The following is a 17,311-nucleotide window of genomic DNA, read 5'->3' as shown; positions in this document are numbered from 1 at the left end:
CTCCTTCAATTTGTTTTGGTTTTTTTCCCCTGCATTGCTTTAACATATTTGCAAGGAGAAAGCAGACTGTTAATCTTGTTGTTGAATTGCTTTCTTCAGTGTACATTCAGAATTCATGGTTGTGGGTAGGTGTGATACACAGAGAACTCAAAACAGCATTCTGTGCTGGGAAGTGTGTTACAGACACGCTGGTGGCTCGTCTGGGGAGGCATTACTGGGTACATGTCAATGGAACAGTTTACTTCCCTGCTTAAGGAGGAAAAATGGAAGTCTGTTTGTATGATAACACAGCCAGACATTTAAGATATGATCCACAACAATATATTCTAACTCTTCCAATTTTGAAAATGAATAAGGCAATATGTTGAATTTCTTGAATCATAAATAGCTTAGATGACACAATTAAAAAGCGAGAACCCCATTTTGTGGGTAACGGCAAGCAAGGCTGGGCTTCTAGCTGACATCTTGCATTAATGACGGTTGACTAGTGTGGAAACAATATTTTTAATTGAAAAAAAATTCCAAAGTTTGAGCCATTACCGGAAATATGAACATGTAACACTGACACGGGGAAATTGCCTTCAGAACTACAGGGCGCTCTAATTTCACTCATCTGGTAACCAGACACCTCCCTGCCTTCAATCCCCCAATTTGCAATTTGCATTAAAACAGACTGCAAAGGTCATTACTGTTAGAATAGAGAAATTTCTCCCTCCATCAATGAATGAAGAGCTGGTTAATGAGAAGCAGAATGTAAACTAATAATTTAAGAAACCTTTTCATGTTCCATCAGAAGCAAAGCAGTCATAGGAACGCTTCATAGTGGTATCTAATTCCTTCCCAGGGTTTTAATTGCTTTGCTTAAAACAAACAAAGAAAAAGACATAATTACATAAAAAGTAAAATGAAAATCCAGACCTGGTAAAAAGAGGGTTACCTCCAAGAGAGGAACTTTATCATACAGCCCATTATAAGATGAAACTATTTAAATATTTGGGAACTCAGCAATGTGCTTAAACTGTATCATCCACATTGATGGAGGAAGTGGTTTAAGTCTGACCTGGTCATAGAGAGAGTTAATGTAATTAAGATAAATGTCCTGGCCAGTCTAATGTACCTGTTTCAATCCATTCCAGTTGGGCTCCCAAATTCTTTTATAAAGAAATATAACTCCTCCGTCAGCAAATTCCTGGGGATAAGTAAGGCCCAGTGAATAAATCAGGCCCTAGTTTAATAGGGTTTGCTCCACCGCATGGACACAAATTGAACAGAATTAGTCAAGATGCAAGACTTGTCCTTTTTTTACTTGAAACAATAAGGGATATATGGACAACTATTCCTGTTCTTGTTAACTCAGGGATGATTTGGGAGGATATTCACAAGTATATGAGGCAACCAATCTCTCTCTCCCCCAAGACATCCATTACACTCTCCAGCACTCCACTACCACCCTTCAAAGACCACTCCTATGGGGAGTGGTCACAAAAGGGCATAAAAAAGATAGAGATCTACATCAAGATGACACATTGATGCCTTTTGGGGACTTGAGAGAGCGTTATCAAATCCCAGCCACACACAGTTTTCTCGATATTCACAGATCGGACATTTCTTACAGTTTAAGCAGCATGGTTCCTTGGTAAGTCCAAGTACTCCCCAACGGAAACTTTATCACCAAGGGAAAACCTGAATAAACATTCACCATCTAAATGCTCAAAGGCAAATACAAAAGCGATAAATGAAAAACACAAAATTGGATCTGAAGACCCAGATCATAGATAAACAGAGGAGCGGATTAACAAGTAAATACAGAGAACACACATTAACAGCGGGTATAAGCTCTGCGATTACAAATTCCTACGGCCTATGTTGTACACCAGAGAGACCGAGTCAAAACAGCTTTTATCTCCTGATGATTTCTGAAGGTTGACGGTGCTACTGCACGATGACTCTCGGAATTAAAGAGGGCCTTAACCTGCCCCCTTAAATGGGTAAGTTGGCTGTGAAAAGCAAGACAGATGGAATCAGATTTATGACCTGCCAAAGGAAGTCTCATACCCACTCTCTGGCCTCGTCACTGGGCTCACCCAGCTCACAGCTCTGCCACGATTTCCACTGGTACAAGGTTGGTGATTTAAATTTGTCAGAAAAGTAATAATTCTGCTACATATTTAATGATAAGATTGTAGTTGGGGGTGAGGTTGTGCTTGATTGCGCATATTGAGAGGTGATATTCATCCTGTCATACACAACTGTGGTGCGCAAAATACTGGAGGACACCTCTCAAAGACATTACTTTTGCAGAGTCAAATTTCATGGCAGAGCTGTTGTATCATCACATTAATACACATGTAATGTAATGAAAAAGCTGTTAAGTATATGTCAGATAATCAACATGATTGCAATCTGGATTTAATCTGGTTAGGAGACAATAGAGATGCCAGAGTAGTCGGGACTTTTTATTCCCTTACTGCAAATAAGAAGCACAGTATAATAAAATGAATACATGCATAATGGGATTTCTGAGTGCAATACAATTACCATATTTTAGGTGCCAATGGTGTTTATAATTTTATGTCTCCAAGATGTGTCTAGCAGGAAAAAGGATATCAGATTTTTACTTTTTTTCCTCCCTGCCTTTTATTTCTTTCCATCTTGTTTTTTTCCCCTTTTACTCGGGCTATCAGTAAAACGTACAATGTGGCGGAATGACGAAATGACTTATGATAATTAATCAGTTGTGGTGTTAAAATGTGCAATAAAGTAATTTAAAAAGAAAGAAGACGCATCATTTCAGAGGAGCCACTCAGCTGGAGGGCACCACCCAGGGAAAACAAAGACTCTGCCACTGTGGGAATCTAACCTGAGGAAACAGGTTTACCTCAGGGCAGCAGTCTTAAGTGTATTCAATATTGTTATACTACATGGTGCCGTTCTATCCAATCGTAAACTTTATTTAAACAGTAGAAATGTCCAAGAAAGACAGCTGTCCCACCATACATAAGGGAAGGTACTGCATTAATTAGATCGAGTAAGAAGGAGAAGAGGTATCCCAGAAAAGCCGAGTGCACAAGGGCGTCGTGAACCTACGTCTAAAATTGTTTTTGTGTGCACATTTTTTGCCCCGCATCAAGACAAACTTGGTTCTCTTTGTTGACGAGGCAAAGGCACACATCATGGATCGAGGAAGGAGGATGTAGCAAACTCACCCCAACAGATCTGAGCAACAATAAGCAGGCATCAGTGCTTTCACCCACCACTGCGTGAGTGTGCTTGAGTGTAAAGATGGAGATGGGGATTCTCCATGGTTACTACAGCCAGTGTCATATTCAATCCTGTGACCTTTTACACACCTCAGATCAATAACAGTGAGGTACAGTCTCCTAGGTAAACAAGGAAATGGGAAGTCAGCTGACACAAGTAATCTCTGACATTTCAAAGGTAGATTTCTCAAGGAATCAGTAAAGCTCCTGGCTTCAGAATACAGCAGAGACTCATGTAAGAGACTTTGAACACACTGAACCCCCTCTCTCTCTTTGCTCCTCATGCCAGACCGGCAGTCAGCATTTTTTTTGCACATTTGTGATGTCGGACAAAAGGCACAATAAGGTGACAAAACTTTAATCTGCCATCAGTGCTAAAACGTGGCTCAGAATTAACTGTGTTGTTCAAGGAAGGAAGCGCAGAGGGTATGCGAAGGCAACAAATCGACTCAAATGAAGGGGAGATTATGAATGTAGCTATACAATCCCTCTTTATTACACCAAAGGACTTCAGATGGGGATTGTGCTTATTAAAACTCTTCTCACGGGCTCTTAGAGCAAGCAAACCCTTGGCAGAAGAGTTGCCTTGGTGAGGCTCTGTTTGAAGTTGTGAAGCCCTAATTTTTTTTCCCCCCATCTCAGCCTGCCAAGCCAAGTCTTTTCAAGATGTCTTTTCAACCTCTTCAGGAGTGAAGTCGCTTTGGTGGCGATGCGCAGCAGAGATGAGGGCAAAGTGGAGACATGGAAGGTAAGAAGGATGGAGAAAATGAAGCTAGGAGGAGTCAGGGACATGGAGGAATGACAACTTGTCTGTGTGAAATGATATTTAGGAACAGGAGGAAGACCTGAATGCTACACAGCAAGAACTTTGAAAGAAAGAATAAAAGGTCATTTTGCCCCCTATAAATGAGATGTAGAGTATACTGTGTTTAATATCTGAAGAGCCGTCCATTGTGTGATGTCACAACTCTGGTTTCAGAATTCTCACTTGAATTAAATTACTTTGATCGCTAATTTCCAACTTTGATCTTGGGTCTCAGACTTCAAGCACAGCCTTACTGGAAACAAAAACATGAAACATACCCAGTAGCCCCACTATCCCCTCGCCGTGCTCATGGTTTGAAGAGCAGGGCCATGGGTTTTGTGACATTACAAGCCCCTTGATTAGGTCAAAGCCAGACTGACAAATATATACAGATATTTCTTGCATTTAATCGCAAGACAAATTATAGCAATAAGCCAACGATAATCAAAATCTTGAATGCAAGAACTGCAAAGGGAGACCTGTCCAGTGCATGAGCTGCAAACTGTTAAAACACTTGAAATATTACGCTCTAGTTTTTGTCTTTTCTTTTTCCCTTTCATTGGTTTTTCCCTTTTTATCCTTTACTACTCCTTCCAGTATTCATTATCCCTGTATCATTGGCCTTGAACTGGGTTTTATTCACCTCGTAGGGCTGAAGACATCTCTCATTCTGACGATTTTTACGAAAATTGTGTATCATTGTTCATGGCTCCTTTCTGGTTTGCCACTAAAATGTCATCAATAACAAGTGGTTCATATTTGTAATTGTGCTGTCTGCATTCTTGTATTTCACAACTAAGTGGTACAATCAACTGAAGGGAAGAAAGGCCATTTGAGATAACGACATCTCCAGAAATCAAGATATGATCTGGAGAAATCTGCCTTTTATTTTCTTCAGATGAAAAGAAAAATTAACCCACAATTATGAGAAAATCAGCTTCATTATCTCAAGAAAACACAACTGCATGAGAAAAGACAGCCAAATGAATGCATGTTGTTGTACATATTGATTCCATAGTTACGCAATTTTTTTTCCCCATTACAGGAAAAAATAAAGACAATGTTCAAACATTCACACACAGAAGCACTTGCCAAGCCATGATATGTCTAGAACCAGAACCTGCGTCTAATCTCCTGCAAACCTCTGACAGAAACAGGACTCCTGCAATCACCAGGCTAATATCACCACATGACACCTTCTTCTCTGGCCTGACATTTCCACTTCTAACACTATATTACTGCCATTTTAATGGACTCACAAAATAAAAGCTAGCATGACACTATTGCCATAGCAACTGATATTAAATCTTCGAGCTGCCTTCACTTCTTCAAAAAGCCATTTTTCTGCACTTCACCCACATATAGATTTTTCTTTGGAAATGCCCCTTATATAAATACTCAGACGGACAAAATTTAACCTCAGGTGTCCTGTGTGCACACTGTCAAGGTACTCGTGCAGCACGAGACTCACCAGCCAGGCACACAACAACAGCAGAAGCAAAAGAGAGCACAGTTAAGGTGGCTTATTTTAGAAAGTGCAGGTTAGAGCCCTGAACAGAGTTTAATACCTAATTTCAATTGCAGCAGGGAGACAGGGGCTCAGCAGGGAGCCGGAAACCTGGCAACATAAAGGGCCCACAAGAGAAGCAGAGCGGCGCTACAAATGGGGGGTTCAAGTTGCTCCTGAGCTTTTCCCAGTTAGGGGGAAGAATGGCTGCAGCGGCTCTGAAGCTGAGCCAAAGAAACACTCACACAATTAGTGCCAGAGTTTAGAGAAAGGTCAAGTGACTAAAGGGCTGCTTTGATGAAAGTAACTCAAACTACAGTAAATGTCAGACTTCTTGACCAAGTATTCTGCTGTGGGACAACAACCCCGTAGGGAGTCAGGCATTCACACATTCCCTTAAAGGGAAACTAAGGTTTCAAACAGAAATACGAAGGCAGCTGTGCGCCCGCCTTGTTCCTTAGATTTTATGGAAGCATTAATAAATTAAAACCCAGACTGACAATTCTTTCAGTATATTTTCAGATTCAGGTTACATGCTTTGTGAAGCATTCTTCTGTGAATATACTCATTTATAAAGATATAATCACTGAAATACACTGCTCATCATTTCAGATCATTTCACAACTTCCAATCAAGTAACACTATAATTAAATGATAGAAAACCATAAAGTTTGATATCTTATCTGACATCACAAATACTTTGTCAGCACTGAACAGTCAATACAACTTCCACTGAGTCTTTTCTTCCATGCACTGAATGCTTTAGAAATGGCTGTAAAACTCGTATGTTTCATTACCATCTTACCTCTGTACACCAGACAGTGCTGCTTAAACATCGCGTGCTACAGCAAAGGCTACTAGCGTGACAACAAAGAGCTAAAGGTGCACATCAGAGGGAAGGTAGGAGTGAGCTAACACAAGCACAAACAGAAGAAAAAGATTGCTTCAGATGCTGAAAAGGGAAGAAAACTGAATAATATCAGTAAGTCAGCAGCGTTGGGAATATATTGAAAACCGTCCGGATCAATCGGATAAAATGTTCTTGAAGTTACTTTCCAACAAAGCAAACAGACAAGAAGCAAACATAGTCTATCTATGGTCTCCGTGTGAAGCCTTTAGTGAGCAAGTGTGCTGGAACCTCCAGCCATTACAATATTCACCGGCTACTCCTATACAGTCTAGACACACTAAAATTCCTTCAGGCATCGGCTGCTGGTTCCGCAAACAATTAGTTCAACTAGGAAGGCTTTGTATAATGAATATAGTGGTTTGCCTTCAGTTAATACCCATAGATGATTATTCAGACAATATTATACTGTGCAGTAAGTAACGGTTTCCAAAAATATGAAAACAGTCCACACTGTGCTAACTTACGACATGAATAACCTGCGATGGGGGTTCATTAATCTAACGGTTGGTTCATCATGGATAATGGAGTGTGCTGCTACTCTTGTCTCATTTTAAAATCGCCATATATCCACAAAGCCTACGCAGGTACTTTAACAGCAGGCCAAGAAAAGTCACATTCATAAAGATTTGACTGTATTCTAAAAGCTAGCACATACGCAAACATGCTAATCCAGGACTAACTTTGAATCACAGGACAGTTTTAGCTAATAAAGCTGGGAGACGAATTACTCTCTCTCAGCCGTACAGACATGATGCCTGCACATTTTGTTCTCTGGAAAAAATATAGTATAGAAGTGCTCTTATAAAGAACTATTTCTTAAAAGGAGCAACAATAAATAATGTAAGTAACCACCCATATTTTGTCTCCTCAGGTAACTGAATTGATTTCTTTTTTGAAACCATGCTCTCAAACGTGCTTCATTTCACCCCACAAAAGAAGAAAACCTTAGCGCGGTGTGTTATTTGCTATGCACTGTGAAGTCAAGTGTGCCTGGTACATGTTTTTGCGGCTGTGCGTGAGCGCCATACAAACCGACCTCCAACGCACACTTACTGAACCACTTGACTGTTTCTGAGCTGCTTCAACATCTCTCCAGCCCAATCGTGCCTTTAGTTTGACACATTTAACAACGCTTACAGAGGTTCACTCATCCTCACGTGCTTTTGGAGCTGCAGCTATTGATTGTTTTAGTAATCAGGTATTCTTACCGTCAGCCCATCGATTAACTGGATCATTATGACTTCTTTCTTTGGGAAAAAAAAAAAATCAATATTTTTATTGTTTGAATCAATCGGTCAATTTTAACCCCATTTTGTGTATTAAAGTGCCAAACAACAGTGTGTCCTGGGATGAGAAGCTATCTGTGCGGTGCTGTGATCTACGGAAAGAGATGATATTTAATACTCAGGCCCACATGTCGTATTCTTCAATTCACCGGATCGGTTGATGTGCTGTAATCTGCTCCCTCCAGCCCTCACTGCAATCTAATCAACTGAATAACCAGTTGGACCAGCTGACATTTATCATTGTGTGGCAATTTATCACTGGAAGGTGTGTGAGGTTATTTTCTTGAGATACTTGCCCACATTATTGTACAAAATTAACAAGCCATTATGCACCTACAGTAGTCTGAGTTCACATTCAGGAGGAGAATATTTTAGTCGGCCCACCTTAGCTGGGAAAGAGCTCGGGCCAAAGTTGTTGTTGGTTAGCAATCTGGGTCCAACAGTTAAACAAAGTTAGCTTAGCTTGTGTTTTGAGAAGTTACAGTGTGAATTCATAAACATCTACACGTGTCTGGTGGTGTTAGTCGTTCATTTCCAACTCCAACTGAAAAAAAAATGCCATGGTTGAGCTTCAGCTAATGTTAGCTTTCAGAAAAAAAACTATTTTTGTTTCAGAACACAGCAATTCCGCCACCATGACACTGCCACATAGCGCTAATGGCTGCTGCCACACACATCATATCAATCACTGATCAGGTTTTGCTGTGGGTGGTTCCATAATTGCTCACAGCTTCTCCAGCACAAACTTGTTATCGATGCACACTTATTCTTATAAAATGAGTCGCCCATGTGGTTGATACATTGATACTTCTTTACAGCTCACTCCTCTGTATTTTCTGTCTTTCTCCGACATATGTGCAGCAGTAAAAACCATCTGAATGAAACAGTGACTGCTGAGCAGTCGCATGGATTTAAACAAAGCCCCGAGGAGCAGAATTTGCATTGAGGATTTTAATTTTTAATCAGGTTACTCGAGGAATCGGTTCAGCCCTACACACTTTATATCACCACTCTCACATCTCGTTTCCCTTTATCAAAATGGCCTTCATGACATGTGAAACCTTTGCGAGGTCAAGTTTGTAACGAGGGTCGTGACCGAAATTAAATTTAGCACATAAACTGGTGTCTTTTTGGTCGCACTCCTAAGTGAGTGAGGGAGTGATGAAGTGGATGGAGCCACAATTTTAAATATGCTGAAATGGATTGCTGAAAGCGATGCGCAACCCAGCAGGGCCCCTGAACAAATTGGCCTCTGAAGTGTGGAAATGTACATTACAAATGAATCGTGTGACTTTGGTGAGTTGAGTGCTGCACACTTGCGGAGAGAACGTACTGTGAAATCTTGTTTGTTACCCTCTGCTCCCCGACCATCACTCTTTAACACGCCTCCTCCCTGTTTCCTCTGTCAATATCGTCTCTTTTTTTTCCACTCCGTCGTCCTCCTGTCTTACGTTCTCCACTCAAACCTCATCTGCCCTGTCTCTCTCTTCGCCACTCATTTTTTTTTCTCACTCAAGACTTTAGAGCCTGAAATGAAACAGGCAGCTTCTCAGTGGGAGGCTGCCACTCGCGTTGAAATCTGCCCAGCCTCCTCCCACAATCTCCTCCCAGCCTCCACCTTCTCCTCCTTCCATCAGCCACAATTTTCACAGCACACTGGAATGTTAATTCACAGATGTGATTCTGCATGCAGCCCCCTACCAAGAACAGAGGAGGTGGTACGCATCGCCATGACTTCACAGTGGTCGTCAGCTGATTATTACATTTTGGAACAGAAAAATATACTGATTGTTGATTAAAAGGAAATTTCAGACTCCGGGGACAATATGCCTTTTTGCCATCCTCCCCAGAAAGAGACAAGAGGATGGATACTCATCTCTCCTCTGTGCTGCATTAGAGACCTGAGACTCAGAGACGAGCTGACTGCTAGTTAGCCTAGCACCATGAAAGGTGGTGGATGGGCATGTTAGCAAAAGTCATCAAATACTCTCTAATTCTAAAATGATCTTGAATTGCAAGACATTGCAGTTTTAGCTTCAGACATAGCCAGAGCAGCTTTTCCTCACAAAAGGCTCCGTGATTTGATGCAGCACCTCAAAAGCTCTGTTGTCATTTCGGCCAGCTAATCACGGACAAACCAAGATACTGAGACCGACTTATCAGGTGACTTTTGTTGGAGGTATGCTAACACTTACCATCCACTTCCATTTATTATGCTAAGCTAACTCCTCCGATGGTCTCAGATGGCCTTCTCTACTCTGTGTGAAGCTATCTATCTTGTCTGGCTCTGGGGAGGATGGCAAATAATTGTTATTTCCCTCAACAACAAAAAAACGTGGTGTTCCTTTAATCAGCCAATATTTTTCCCCCTAACTTTATTCGTGTGTATTTAGTATCTATTAAAATCCACATTAATGTCTTGAGTTGCAATTTAATGCATTGAAACCAGACTGGAGCCTTTAGATTGCTGGGGGGACAAATCCTTTCACATTAAAGTTGTTTCCTAAAGTTGGAAAAAAAGGTTCACATAAGTCCTCTAGGACGTGATTAGGCCTGATGTACTATGTTGTGACTCCTGATAGTCACAACGCAGGTCTGTGTTCATCCTTCGAGCCTCATTTGTATTGAATTGTAATTATTGACCTATAGCGCTTCTCTCAGAATGTAACCAATGTTTTTGTTCTTTTCTATGACAAATGAGGAAGCGAAACACTGGTAGAATCACATGGAGGGAGGAGAGCCGACCCAAAGTCAAACACGCTGTGTTTGAACGCGGAAGTCACAAAAGGGAGTCTCCACTGAGTCTTGTTCTCAGAGGAAGTGGCAAACAAAAAGCTTGCGAGGAGACAGCGGGAGCATTAAAGCTGTATACAAAGAAATGCATCAGAAACACAGTCGGTCTGGATTACATTTTTCAGAAGATGCTAAATGTAAACACTAAATACATAAAACTCAAAAGCAGAGATTAAATTCCAACACAAACAACATTGAGGAAGTTGGTATGAAAACTCCAAAAATAGACAGAGTTATGAGACTGTCCTGAGAAAAACAACATTCTAGTGAAATATATTTTCAAGCAACTGCGGATATGAAACCTTCCCAGAATTAATAAAAATGTTGGCACAGTACATTTCTGCAACCCACCAACATGTACAACAGAACTCAGAAAATATGTCCTAAACAAAAATGTGTCTCATATCAGACATAACACAGCAGGCTAAAAAAATAAATTACTCTTAGTGAACACTGCTGTTTTATTTGAAAGAGCCACCAGAAATGTCTGGTTAAGTCTGTAAAGAGTATCTGGTAAATATCTGGCTAAAGACAAGCTAACAAGAGTCCGTGCACTGAGAGGCAGGAAATCACCGAGTGGTCGACTTTTATATACTTCAACTTTAAGAACGCGTCTCAGATTAACAGTGCATTCATCATCCTAATGAACAAAATGAGGCCCAGGTCAATATTTTTCACTATCAGTTACAGTACTGGTAATTAGGTGAAGCGACTTAGCTAGCCAGAAGGCTAAAGCTACATTAGCCACACAGAAACTAGCGACAGGACAAATTTACTAAACTCGTGATTTGCTTTACATCACAATCACCCGCGTTTGTGACAACAGCCTTGATCAGGGATTCCCAAAGTGGTGCGCGAGATAAAAAAATATGATGGCAGTTTGACGGGTTTTTTAAGTGGGATTTTCCCCACACAATAAAGACACGTAAATAAACATTTCCTCAAAAAAAAAAAAATCAAAAGCTGACGTGAATTAATAAATTAATGCCGGCTATTCAAAATGCACCTTAACTTAAGATGAAGTGTAGAAGAAGTTATCTTCTACGCACTGTATGTGGAGGTGCGTCACCCCAGCTGGGAAACATAAGGGGGTGCGTGGCCAAAAAAAGTTTGGGAACCACAGGCCAAGATTAACAATTAAGAGACATATTTAGAAAATTCATTCCTTCATCTTTAACCAGAAACGCTGCTGTGTCCAGATGCATCAAACCTAATCCTTTCAGAATCTGCTCACCTTCCTATTGGCCCATTCCAAGTTTGACTGGCATTTAGTGTGTCCTCCCACCGCCTAGGCTGGAACTTTAATATTTTAAGATAGTGCTAAGTTAGCCATGTATGGAGTTTATACCTGTGGAGGTATTCTACTGATACAGCACTTCTGATCAAAGCACACACTTGTACTGATTATCCAGAAATCTCATTGATGCTCCTTTATATGACTCAGTAAGAAACCTGACAGATGAAAATCTGAAGTCTAGCCTCCTGCAATATCCATGTCTGCAAGTATTGACTGAGGTGCGGTGTTGGCTCTTTTGTGTTTGCTTATCTCAGACTTGTCCTTACCTTTCCCCTCGTTCAACCCCCTGATGTGGAGAAAGCCCTTTGTGGATTAGCCAGCAGGTCTAATCAGAGCCAGACAGCCAGACTTTGGCCTGTCAGACAACTAATACACACGAGGAGAAATAGAAACTTACCCATTCAAGAGCTGGTTTGTATTAAAAACACTGAGCAAGATGCAAAGTGTTTTTTTGTAGTTAAGGCAAAGACCCATTAGCTGGGCTTTGCAGTACTGTAAAATACTCATCTAAAAAGGCCCTCAAAGAAAAATTTCAACAAGCCTAAGGTCCATTTATTAAGATATGTCAAACTTTTAAATGAACAATCTGCACAAAAGGTTACACAGCAGTTTGACTGTCTCCACTCAGAAGGTTATATATTCATTTGAATGTTTCTGTCCATAAGCAGAATCACACAAAAAGCTGATTTTCCTCCTGGATATTTTCTATATTTCTCCCTCTAATTTGAAATTTGAGAATGTCTGCTGTAAAGAACCCAATTTTCTACATTAAACTCTGTTTTTTGTGTAATTTTACATATTAATGTGCCGAATATAAGTGGATGATGTTCTACATTAACAGACCCTGTCTGGTTCTTTGCCGAGGTGATTGCAGTGCTATAGTCTCACTAATTCCTCCAAATCTTCAACATTAATGTCGCTGTCAGAGGCTTAGAGAGCAATAAACGGCCTTAAATGTTAGTAATGTTATTTATATTCAGGTCAGGTAGCACCTTCCTTGTGTGCTGTTTTGGAAAAAAACTAGTCTTGAAACCAAATCGTTGCAAAGCCATTTCCTCTGCAGAAATAGCACCTGAAATGTAATCATGTCATTCTCTTCCTTGTTCATTAGCAAGCTCCTGCTCATGGGAACGGTGACAAATGTACTGAACTGACTGGTCAGAGTTGCCTCAGCAAGAATCTGCAAAGTGTGATGATCAAATTGACTGATTACTTTATTTCAGCCCAAAGATCCAATACCCCAACGGGGCAAGCTAACATTAGCATACTGTGCTAACAAGGAGTTCTAGCTCAATGGGGTTTTGACTCGCTGAAATTGATTTAATCGCTCATGTTTAACCACCGCAAAGATATGATACAGCGTCGTGTGGCTGTTGCCGTGGGTGCTAACTGCAGCTAGCACGCCTCATCACTCCACATGCTAGCTGGCTCGCTGGATGGCTGCAAGCAGGCAGTCGTCACTGAGGGTCCGCCAGCAAGAAAAGCCTTTACAAGTCAAGCAGAGGTTTGCTGAATGGCTCTGTAGTAGTCCCACATGAGAGCTGGTCAGAGATGTGAACGGGGGGCAGCATGCCTCGTCACTCACCAGCATCCACGACCAGTTAACGCTCACACTCAACAGCCACGACAGCTCAACACGAGGTCAGCAAATTACAGGCTTTATTGAGTAAGATGACAAATTAAAAAGGCTTAAGCACCTACAATCCCACCCAAAATATTGTGCATAAACAGCAGCAGTACGACAACAGCAGCACAGCTAATAGCAATGCACAGAGAGTTGCGGTTGCACCAAATACATGAATTGTTTTCAAAAGTTGCTGCTAATATTCTAACAACATTCCATCCAGGCAGGAACGACGTCCACAGAGCCAAAAGGAGCTCGATGGAACACAGAAACACAGCCAGGCCATCTGTTCAGGAACACACAGCTACAGTAGCAGCAGTGACTCCAGCTACCGCCGCTACAGCGCCTCTTTCTTCTCATGCTTTTTTCCCCCCATACGGGATTGTTATATACCGAGCTTTTACACACAGAAAACACTCATGGTTTGTATTCCTCACAAGGGCTTTTCAAGGGCGTATAGCTATGCACAGCGCTGCTGAAATTAAAGCTGAAATATGGGATGTGATGATATGGTTGCCTAGGCAGCTGCTGCTCTAACAAGGACACCGTTCCTTAAAATAAAATCTGAGGAGTTTTGTGATGTTTGTGATGCTTCCTGGCAACAGGTGAGGATGAAGGTGCGTCATTAACAGAATGGTGTCGAGAGAAAGAAGCGGGCCACACTGGTGTGTATTAGTTCTGTAGCAAAGTAGGGTGTGTTTGTCTGAGATACGGCACAAGAGAGAAGACTGCCAAGAAGTCTTTCTACCAGAAGCACCTTTCTGGCAGAACGCCTTCAAGAAATCAGATGACGAAGTATTAATGGCACACAGTTCTTTGGCTCATCAGTCCTCCATGTGGCTTCGAACCCCACCGAGAGCCTTTCAGTAGCAGATTGCATGGTTCTGTTTCTGTATTTATGTTATTATTCATTCAAACTCCTGCAATCGTCTTTTCCATCACGTCTTTTCCTCATTGGCAAAAAATTTACTCGTCTTTTTATGACTTTACATGCATTTGTAAACCCATTCACCCACCGCCTCACAGCGTGGCCGTACACCTGCTGCGATGAACGCCTCATGTGACCACCAAATGATCGCCACGTGATCCTAGACTCACCTAGGAGTAAGTTCAGGCAACACAAGGTACAGCTTGGGACGGTAGGTGTAGGGGGGCATGGTCTGGATAACAGTGAGCAGAACCTTTCTGGAGTGCTGTCCAGTGGAGAGCCTTTCAAGCAGAAAGCCTTCGAGGCAACCGTCTCCCTTGTGCTGAGAAAAGCCACTTGTTAGAGTGCAGCAATGACAATGAGCACAGAAGTGTCCTCGTTGTTCCTGCATGTGCAAATGTCTGGCCTGAATGTGCTTTGATTTCTATTATCAGGTGTGCTTTTACAGGTTAATCTTGCATAACTGTACCAGCTGCTGCCCAGCATCACCACTGACAGGCAGCCAGAGGAAAGCTATAACCTCAGAACTCCATTTAGGTTTCATTTAGAAGCAGAGCTTCAGAGGAAAGATGAAAAACACATTAGTCCGCTCTAATTAGACGGCATTCAAACACGAGGCTTTTCACGCTTGAGAAATGAATCAATTCGGTCAGTAAAATCTCATTCCATTTCATTAACAAAACAGCGTAGATCATTATTGAAATACAAAACCACATATTTGAATTAATGCTTCTTTGTCACAGTTAAGTAAGCTCTTCACTTCAAACCAACACGTGCCGTGTTAGCCTCTAGGTGTAGGAGACGCTTGTGAAGAGGGTTGCAACAACGATGGAGGGGCCGCATCTTGTTCAAGGCCCCACACCACACACAGCCTTTGAAGCTGCAGTGAATTGTTGAAGGTCCGCCCTTCAGTCGGTCTATTGGAGATGATCTTTTTATGCCTGGGTCTTTATAAAACTTGTTCTAAGTTAGTGTGATTTGCATTTTTTTTTCTCTCATTTTTATTGTTCAGGAAAATACCAAAGTGTGGGCTTCGACGAGAGAGAGAGAGAGAGAGGGGTGGGGTTGTCAGTTAATGATCCTGCCTCACATCTTAATTTTAATACTGTCTTGTTAAGAATATTAAAATCAGGATAATGCAACGTGATAAACAGAAAACGTCGAATAAACCCAGCGATCGCTGATCATCCCCCAAAACCCAAATGGCGCCACTTGAGAAGTATTAGTTCCATCTATATAAAGAGTTTTTGAATGGTTGCTACTGTTATGATCAACATCTGGGGCCAGTTTCAGGAGGGATTCCTGAGCCTGACCCTGAGCTGTGAGCTGATTTAACCTCAGACGGGGAACTCTTAGATTTCAGAACAGCTGATCTGAGTTCAGTGAATCAAGTTCATTCTGGTTTGAGCACCGGGACTTAACTACAACTCACCGCTGCATCCGCTCACAAAAACAGAATTAGAAATCCCAGAGTACAAACAGGGGGCAAAGATATTTTTAAGTGAACAAGGAAGCAGCTTAAAATGAAATGTAAGAATCCCATTTAATATATTAAAGTAAACATTCAGAGGCTGTATAAGCAGAGTAGCTTTGGATTGGTGACATGAGGACAGTTAAGATAATGAAGGTTCAAAACTAGACTTGAAGAAAAAAAACACTCAAACCATCTGAAAATTCGAATACAAACTAGCCAGCGTGTGGGTTGACGGACTCAGGGTTCCCACTTAACCTGCTCTGGCAACTGACCCTGCACTCCCCACTTCCGGATCACAAACACCGGAAGTAAACACAGATGACCCACTTCAGTTGAGTCAAGGCGTATTCAAGTAGAGGAATGGAATTTCACTCAAGGTGGCGGAGTGAACGCCTAGTATTAGCAGCAGCAGCAGCAACGAACGATTCAACGCCACAAAATGGCAGCAGTTTAGAGGGGCCCCGACCGCGGGGGCGAGTGACACGCCTCCCCTTACCGCCAGTCTCTGATTAGCAATGTAGCAGCTAGCCTACTCTCCGAAAGGGTGAGAAGCTAAGCTAACAGAAGCTAAAAACAAGCATTTGTACGAAAAGCATACAAGTAAATAAGCACACAGCAAAACGGACAAAAGCACAAACGTACCGAAGGTGGAGGAAGGTGATGGAGGACGTCACTCCGCCGCTGCCGGTGTCTAGTGTGGGTCACTGGCGGCCCCAGCCGGCCCCTCCGGTCATCTCCTCACCAGGGCTTGGTGACTGAAATGTCCCTTCAGCTCCAGAATAATCTGCCGCTTTCTTTTTTTTCCTCTCCCGACAACGTTTAACTTCCAACTTCCAATTTTGAAAAACCGCGTAAAACCCGGAAATGTCACCTTTTGAACCAGAGCAACTGCTCCTGGGACAGCGAAGAAGGGATTTACCTGTCAGTGGGTGGCTTTTAATAATTATTTCAGATATTAAGCTCCCTGCCAAGGTTACACGGGGGTTAGAATGTCATCACTCCACCCTTGCAGGCTTAATTGACCTCACCTGGAAAATGATTACCTGGGGGGGAGGTTGCTCTGACGTCAGTTTGACCACAAATTTTTACAACAAATTTTGCAAAATCATCCTGACCCGCTGTTTTATATATATAGTTACAAATAATAACACAAATATGAAATAAAGGTTAGAATATTGCATTTCAGCTGCCCCCCTCCCCCCACCGTGTTCGTGGTTGAATATCCATCAGCAATGTAACTTACACTTCTCATCATTATAAAAATGTTTAAGTTTAATTCTCGTAAATATGCATGTGATAACATTTTTTTTCAGATGATGTGTCACTTCCATCTTTTTAAATTAGCAACTCATAAAGCGCATTTGCCAGTGAGACGTGATATTTAATTTTTCTCTAAAGTTTCTTTCAGGCTTCCTGGAAACCCTCGG

The 17,311-nt window shown here is 41.7% G+C and overlaps 1 protein-coding gene across 1 annotated transcript in view; it reads right to left on the bottom strand.

The window, feature by feature from the left end:
- The window catches only part of tafa5a (TAFA chemokine like family member 5a), a 291,469-nt gene extending 274,567 nt beyond the window's left edge, over positions 1-16,902 (bottom strand). The window contains exon 1 of the mRNA XM_086201151.1: positions 16,527-16,902. The gene's annotated coding sequence lies outside the window, so the exon portion shown is untranslated. The remainder of the gene's footprint in view (positions 1-16,526) is intronic.
- Positions 16,903-17,311: the final 409 nt, after the last annotated feature.

Source organism: Aulostomus chinensis, chromosome 4 (genome assembly GCF_037954235.1).
Source record: "Aulostomus chinensis isolate RoL2024-O1b breed Wild chromosome 4, RoL_Achi_v1.0, whole genome shotgun sequence".
NCBI classification, from domain to species: domain Eukaryota; kingdom Metazoa; phylum Chordata; class Actinopteri; order Syngnathiformes; family Aulostomidae; genus Aulostomus; species Aulostomus chinensis.
Note: the sequence above shows the minus strand (reverse complement) of the source record. Positions and strands in the feature narration are given on the sequence as shown.